The sequence below is a fragment of the Triticum aestivum genome, chromosome 2D, assembly GCF_018294505.1.
Source record: "Triticum aestivum cultivar Chinese Spring chromosome 2D, IWGSC CS RefSeq v2.1, whole genome shotgun sequence".
Classification (NCBI taxonomy): domain Eukaryota; kingdom Viridiplantae; phylum Streptophyta; class Magnoliopsida; order Poales; family Poaceae; genus Triticum; species Triticum aestivum.
Genome location: NC_057799.1, coordinates 278,788,732 through 278,796,702, shown reverse-complemented (window position 1 = coordinate 278,796,702; position 7,971 = coordinate 278,788,732).

The following is a 7,971-nucleotide window of genomic DNA, read 5'->3' as shown; positions in this document are numbered from 1 at the left end:
TTGGAGGGAGACAACTAGTACAAGCTATCCTGACAAAAGGTGGTCTTCGCCTGCCAAAGGCTCTGGTGGTGACGCCACCGTGGGCTCCGTGGTGACCCCCGTCCTGCCGTCCTGCTGGTCTTGGTCTTGTTGCACCGATATGGAAACCTTTGCCTTATGCCTCGGGACTCCTCGCCTATGCTTGTCCCTTTAGCACCAACGAGGCAACTGGTGCTCTGCGCCCGCTGGCACCCGACTGGCTTTGATTGTCACGGCTCACGTCACGCGGACCTTGCGAGGCGCCCCTTGCATAGATGTCTCCGCTCCTCGGGAGCCAGCCTAGCGAGGCTGCCCCTGAGGGGGTCTTGGTGTCGTCCGCCTTGGGCCCTCACGAGGGTCTTGAGTGGTTGCTGCCGAAAGTGGGCCATGCCAGGCCGTTGGTGGAGCCACGCCATACGCCGCAGGCAGGCAAGTCTGGGTACCCCCGTTCCCAGGACGCCGACAGTAGCCCCCGGGCCCAAGGCGCGCTCAGACTTGGCTTCGAGGCGAAGCCAAAGGGCAAGTGTGGAGTACCGCGGGCCCCAATAGCCTGCGGACTTGATTGATGCGTGGTGACTGACGGAACATGGGCGTCTCCGCTTCCCCACGCTGCCTCGACAACTGCCCGACTTGACGAGTCCCTACCAGGGGGTGGGGCCAGCTCCTTGAACTTCTCGGGGCCGCTGCTTCTGGTGGTTGGCGTTGGGAGGCCGGAGAAGACGAAGAATGTGGGTGGCGGGCCATCAACTCGGAGTACGATGGCACCGACGCCTTCGTCGCGTATTGCTGGCCTGCTGCCTCATCTTTTGGCTTCTTCACCGGCACCGTCATCACCAGCCTTCTCTTGGTGTCTTCTGCTGCTCGTACCTCGCCTAGGCGCTCTTTTTGCCCCCCTGCCATCCCGATCTGCTTCCTGAGGAGAGGGACAAGAAAGGGATTATGGTCATCTTATCTCTTTTTAGTTTTTAAGCCTACGGACACTCGTCAGATTTAAACCTTGTAACCCCCTTGCTCAAGCTCACACTCCGTATGAACTGTACTTGTTAAGAACATATTAATGAAGAAAAGGGGTGTTTGCCGGGTTCTTTTGTGCGCGAGCGAGGCTCACACTAAGGATTGAATCCTTGTTATCTTAAAATAAACATCGTTACCCGGCAACAGACCTTGTCGTCCTCCTGCTCTATAGCTCGACTACACTCACGCCCTTGGCGGAGGTAGGGGCAATGTAGGATTAGGCTCTTCGTTTGTTCTCTTTCCATCGCACTACAACCAAGTTCCGTCCCAAAGAAAGGTCTTTGGACATGGGAAAGAAGGAGCACGGTGGTATAAGAGTGAGCGAAGCTTCGTCCGTTCAAGTTCCATACGGAAGTGGAGAGTAGGGGGTGAAAGACTTATCTGATTCTACGGTCCCCGGCAATCTTTGCTTGCCGTGGTCGGATCTCTGGATCTGTAGCCCCCGGCAACCTTGGCTTGCCAGGGTTGGGGCGTCGGTCTGTTTCCTTTCTCCCAAACAGCTCAGCAGAAACGCCCGCATCCGTCAAACCAAAAGAAGAGACGGAAGGAACAGAGAGACGCACACCCAACCTCTATGCTAGGGGTTAGTTGCTGCTAAGCACTATCGACCCTAAGAAAGAGAGAGACTCAACCTAGCATGCTTGCTAAAATTAGGGCGCCAGTGCTTCATTTATTTATGCTCAGGGTCTGCGCCTGGCTTTGTACATAGGGTTACATGCCTTGCCGAAAAGGCTAGTACAAAATGGGGGTTGCCGGGGCTCGCGGCAACCGCGCCTTAGGGGTAAAAGTTGCGAAGATGTTCGATATTCCATGAGTTGCTCACTGGAATGCCATCTTCGATCTCGAGGCGGACAGCGCCGGGCCTGGTGACTCGCATTACTCGATAAGGGCCCTCCCACTTCGGCGTCAACTTGTTTGAATTCTTGGCGGATTGAATCCGCCAAAGAACAAGGTCGCCTTCCTCAAGGCTTCGGGCGTGAACCTTGCGGCTATGATAGCGGCGCAAGGCCTGCTGGTAGCGAGCGGCTTGCACAGCAGCCCGAAGACGATCTTCCTCAAGGAGCGTTGCATCCTCTTGGTGCAACTGCTCTCCCTCAAGCTCATCATAAGCGAGCACTCGAGGTGACTCGTATATGTGTTCCGTGGGGAGAACTGCCTCTGCCCCGTAAACCAGGGCAAATGGTGTCTGGCCAGTAGCTCGATTTGGCGTCATTCTGATCGACCAAATAACTATTGGCAACTCATCAACCCAGCGCCTTCCGCACTTGTGCAGCTTGTCAAAAGTCCTAGTCTTGAGGCCTCACAGCACTTCTGCATTTGCCCTTTCGGCCTGGCCATTACTTCTGGGATGGGCAACAGAAGCAAAATAGACCTTGCTGTCGAGGCCTTGAATGTACTGCATGAAGGTGTGGCTCATGAACTGCATGCCGTTGTCGGTGATTACTTTGTTGGGCACACCAAAACGGTAGACTAGCCCCTTGAAGAACTTGACGGCTGATTGTGCTGTCACCTTTCTCACTGGTTCCACTTCCGGCCACTTTGTGAACTTGTCGATCGCGACGTACAAGTAATCAAAGCCCCCGACAGTGCGGGGAAAGGGGCCCAGTATGTCGAGCCCCCAGACCAAAAATGGCCAGGAAAGAGGTATTGTCTAAAGGGCTTGGGCTGGTTGATGAAGCTTCTTTGAATGGAACTGGCACGCTTCACACTTGGTTACTAGGGCAGTTGCATCCTGGAGGGCGGTGGGCCAAAAAAAGCCTTGCCAGAACGCTTTGCCGGCAAGGGCTCTCGACCCTATGTGGGAGCCACACATGCCTCCGTGTATTTCCGCCAATAGCCTCAGTCCGTCTTCCCGAGGAATGCACTTCAACTTCACACCGTTCGATCTCCTTCTGTACAAGGCATTATCCACAAACTGGTACATGCTGGACCGACGGGCTACTTTCTCTGCTTCTTCTTGTTCCTCAGGAAGCTCCCCTATTTGGAGGAAACGGACGGTGGACTGCGCCCATGCCGGAGCCTGGGGCTCGACGGCAAGGACTAAAGGCACATCTTCGGTCGTAGGGGCAACTGCCTCCACGGCCAGGGCCTAAGGCCCTGCCGGGGGTTGTTGCTCTCCGGCAGGCTTGGGACACGCGGCAACGTCCTTGCTGGCGGCCCTTGGGAGCTCGGCGGGAAAGTACTTGCCAGGGCCCGCCTTACTTCGCTTGTTCTGCCCTGCTGATGGCTCGATGGACGGTTGAGTTAATTGAAGCACAAAGGTACCTGGTTCCACAGGCAACTTCAGGGCAGCGCGCTTCGGCAGGTCGTTAGGAATGCTGTTCTCCGCTCGGGGGACATGCACTGCTTGCAATCTGTCAAAACGCTCTTCCAACTTCCTCACTTCATCCACGTAGGCTTCCATCAACGGGCTATGGTAATCCTTGTTGACTTGTTTGACGATGAGCTGCGAATCACCCCTGACGATGAGCTTCCTGATTCCGAGGTCTGCCACAATCCTGAGACCGGCCAGCAGTCCCTCGTACTCCGCCGTGTTGTTCGTTGATTTTTCCCGAGGAAAGTGCATCTAGATTACGTACTTGAGGCGCTCTCCGGTGGGCGCAACGAGTAGCACACCGGCACCAGCACCTTGGAGTGAGAAAGCTCCATCGAAGTACATAATCCACTCACTGCTCGTCTCCTTGCCGGGAAGGGTGGTCTCTTGAATCTCCTCGTCGGGCATTGCGGTCCATTCTGCTATGAACTCTGCCAAGGCTCGGCTCTTGATCGTTGAAGTACTTTCAATTTTGAGGCCAAAGCTCGACAGCTCCAATGCCCACTCCACAATCCTCCCAGTTGCATCTGGGTTGTGCAGGATTCGTTGCAACGGGAGGCGGGTGACAACGGTGATCTCATGTGCTTGGAAATAGTGGTGCAGCTTTCTTGAGGCCATGAGGAGGCCGAAAAGTAGCTTCTGCATACCACAATATCTTGACCTAGCCCCCTGCAATAGGGAACTGACAAAATAAACTGGGTGCTGCACCATCTTCTTCTTCTGTTCAACATCGCCCATCTGCGCAGACTCCGCCTTGCCGGGACCGGGCCTTGCCGGGGGTCCCAGCTTGCCGGCGTCAAGACCCACCGGGGAGGGCCCCGGCCTATCATCTGACGACTCCACTGCTGCCGCTGCTTCTCCCTCGAGTTCCCTCTGTGCCACTAGCACAGCACTGACCACTTGATTCGTTACCGCTAAGTATAGCAGCAACGGCTCTTGTGGTTTAGGTGCGACTAGTATCAGCGTCGACGAAAGGTACCTCTTCAAATCTTGCAGTGCTACCTCTGCCTCCGGAGTCCATTTTACTGGACCCGCCTTCTTCAACATTTTGAAGAAAGGGATGGCGCGCTCAGCAGATCTGGAGATGAACCTACTCAGGGCAGCAACACAGCCGGCGAGCCTACGGACGTCCTTGACCCGTTTTGGTGCCTCAATCTTCTCAATTGCCTTAATTTTGTCAGGGTTCGCCTCAATCCCACGCTGTGATACAAAGAACCCGAGAAGCTTGCCGGACGGAACGCCGAAGGCACACTTCTCAGGGTTCAGCTTGAGGTTGATCTTGCGCAAATTTGCAAATGTTTCTTCTAAGTCTTGCACGAGCGTGTCCCTGTCCTTGGTTTTGACCACTATGCCGTCCATATAAGCTTCCATATTTCTATGTAGCTGGGGCTCAAAACCAATTTGGACCGCTCGGGCAAACGTCGAACCAGTGCTCTTTAACCCGAAAGGCATTCGTACAAAACAGTACGTACCACATGGGGTGATGAACGCGGTCTTCTTTCGTCTTCCTTCATCATGAAGATCTGGTGGTATCCCAAATAGGCGTCGAGGAATGACAGAAGGTCACACCCGACAGTGGAGTCTACAATCTGGTCGATGTGTGGCAGAGGGAAAGGATCCTTTGGACAAGCTTTATTGATATCTGTGTAGTCAATACACAGCCTCCACTTCCCATTTGCCTTATGCACAACCACCGGATTGGCCAACCACGTGGGGTGGACGACTCCTCTAACCAGGTCTGCCGCCTCCAACTTCCTGATCTCTTTTATGATGAACTTTTGTCGCTCCAGAGCTTGCTTCCTGACCTTCTGCTTGACGGGCCGCGCATGAGGACAGACAGGAAGATGGTGCTCAATCACCTCCCTGGGAACGCCGGGGATGTCGGATGCATGCCATGCAAACACATCGACATTCGCCCACAGGAAGGCAACGAGCGCGCTTTCCTATTTGCTGTCAAGGGTGGAGCTTATAGTAAAAGCCCCGCCCGTGCCGTCCTCCTTGACGGACACCTTCTTGGTTTCCGGTGGTGCAGCCTTGGATTTCTTGCTCTTGCCGGTGCAGCCCTCTGGCACGTCCTTGACGGGAGCGCTGCACTCCGAAGAGGTGCGCTTACCGGAGTGGGTGCCGGCCTTCTTCCTTCTCAGGGCTTTAGCGGCAGGAGCAAGTGCCTTGGCGGCAGTTGCTGCAACTGCCTCTCTGTAGAGTTGGTCGACGCAGATGAGCGCGCCTTTCTTGTCAGAGGGGCGGTGATGATGGTCAGCGGCCCCGGCATCTTCAATGTGTTGTAGTCGTAGTGTGACGCCGCCATGAACTTGGCCAGCGCTGGGCGGCCAAGGATCCCGTTTTATGGCAAGGGGATCTCGGCGACATCAAAAACAATCTTCTCCGTGCTATAGTTCAGCTCGCCCCCAAATGTAACGGGCAGCGTGATTTTACCTTTTGGCTGGCTCCTTCCCGGGTTGACCCCTTGAAACGTGCCCATCTCCTCGATATCTCCATCGGGCGAGATCAAGTTCAGACCGGCCCCACCATCAACCAGTACTTTCATCACATTGAGGTTGTGTATTGTTGGCGAAACCAACAATGGAAAACACCCGACTGCAGTTGTGTGATCTGGGTGGTCCTCGGCATAAAAAATGATGGGTGTGCGGGATCACTTCAGTGGCTTCTGGGCATCGAACGATGGCTCTGCAGCAGTGACCTCATGCGCCCACTGCTTCAGTTTGCGGTGAGAGGTGTGCAGCGAGGCGCCACCATCGACGCACATGACCTCTGTAGCTTTCTAGAACTCGTGGTCGCCGGACTCGTCGTCCTCGTCATGATCACTATCTTCCTCCTTCTTATCGCGGCCCCGAGCGGGCCTCTCTTGTTGACTATCTTTGTCGCGGAGACCTCCTGGGCCACCACGCTTCTTGCCGGACCCCTCAGCACCATCCTGACCCTTCTCCTTGTCTCGCCTTTCATATTCAGCCTTCTGCTTTTCTGCAAGCAGCCCAACCTGTTGGCAGTTCTGGAGGTCATGGCCCTTGGTGCGGTGGATCTTGCAGTACTGCTTGTCGGAGCCCCCCGGCTTGTCGGCGGCCGCCAAGGCCCGGCAGGCGGCGCACCAGGCAACCTCCTTGCCAGGGTCGTCAGCATTGGCCTTCTTGGTGGCGCTGAGGTCGCCGGATCCTTCAATGGCAAGCACAGTCTTGCCCTTTCGCTTCCTGTTGCGGCACCGGCCCTTCTTTGTCGGGGCGGTGGTGTCTTCGTCAGTGGAGTCGGTTTCCGTGCCGGGCGTCCTCGCCGGGGTACTTCCTTCCTACCTCAGCTCAGGCACACCTATCCGCCAGAACATAAACTTCGGCTACATCCTTGACCTTGTTCATCGCCAGCTCTTCACGCATCTTGCGGTTGCGTACGTTCTGATGGAACACACTGATGATAGCGGCGAGACGAACGTCTGGGATGGTGTACTGCACACGGCTGAATCTTTGTATGTACTTATGCAGGGGCTCACCATCCTTCTGGGGGATGACATGCAAGTCACTTGCCTAGCCAGAAGCTTGGTGGACTCCGGTAAAGGTGCCAACAAACTCGTGGCACAGGTCCGACCAAGAAGAGATGGGATCCACCGGCAGGTGCATCAACCATGACATGACGTTGGCTTAAGTGCCAACAGAAAGTAGTTGGCGAGCACCTTATCATCGTGAGCCCCAGCGGCTTGCATCACGATTGTTTAGATGCTGAGAAACTCCGACGGGTGAGTCTTGTCGTTGTACTTTTCCCCAACATCGGGCTTGAATGTGCGGTGGGAGGGCCACTGGAACTGCCGCAGCTCGCGGGTAAAGGCTGGATAACCCACCTCGTAAGGTAGGTCATCGGAGCCCCCCAGCGCTGGGTGGTCCATAGTAGGCCCCGCACGCCAATCCGACTGATGGTGCGTCTCTCGTCGTCGCTCGATGGTGGTTCGAGCATCTTCCAGGGGCCGCTCCCGAAGGACTTGGCGTTGGTCGCGGCAGCCTCGCGGGTCGGATGATGCTGTGGAAGCGTTGTCACAGGCGTCGGCCCGACGGGCCGGTGGCTACTGTCGCGGCCACGGGGGAGGAGAGTGCACTGTGGTCGCAGCGTCTCTGGTCCCCCTACCGCCGGCATGGACCGGCTCGACAGAACGCCGGCGTGAAGGTCCCATTGGGAGTGGCTCGTCTTTGTTGGCGAAGCTGACAAGGCTTCGGATGGTGGCCCTCCACTTGTCAAGCTTCTCCGCAGCAGGGGGAAGTCGAGGAGCAGTTGCACGCGCGCCAGCGCTTCTGCTGGTGTGGGCGGCGGCGAGAGCTGCGTAAACCGTGCCGCACTGCGACTTCTAACCGGGTTAGAAGGGGCTCCGTCGCGGTTTCGCAGTCGCACGCCGCTTCCGCAGGTGTCTGAGCGCGCACGCCGGCATGGTGCGTCCTGTGAGTGACGCACAGGGCTCTTTCCGCGGCGGTGCCCGGGGGCTCCAGCATCGTGGTGTCACTCATCGCGAGCGACCTGGGAAGGCTGCGACGCGGGTGCCAGCTGGGGCGCCGTAGAGGTTGCCGCGCCGCCCATGGGCAGCACGGCCCCGCCCCAGACCCAGCGGCGTGCGGCTCGTCGTCTCGGATTCG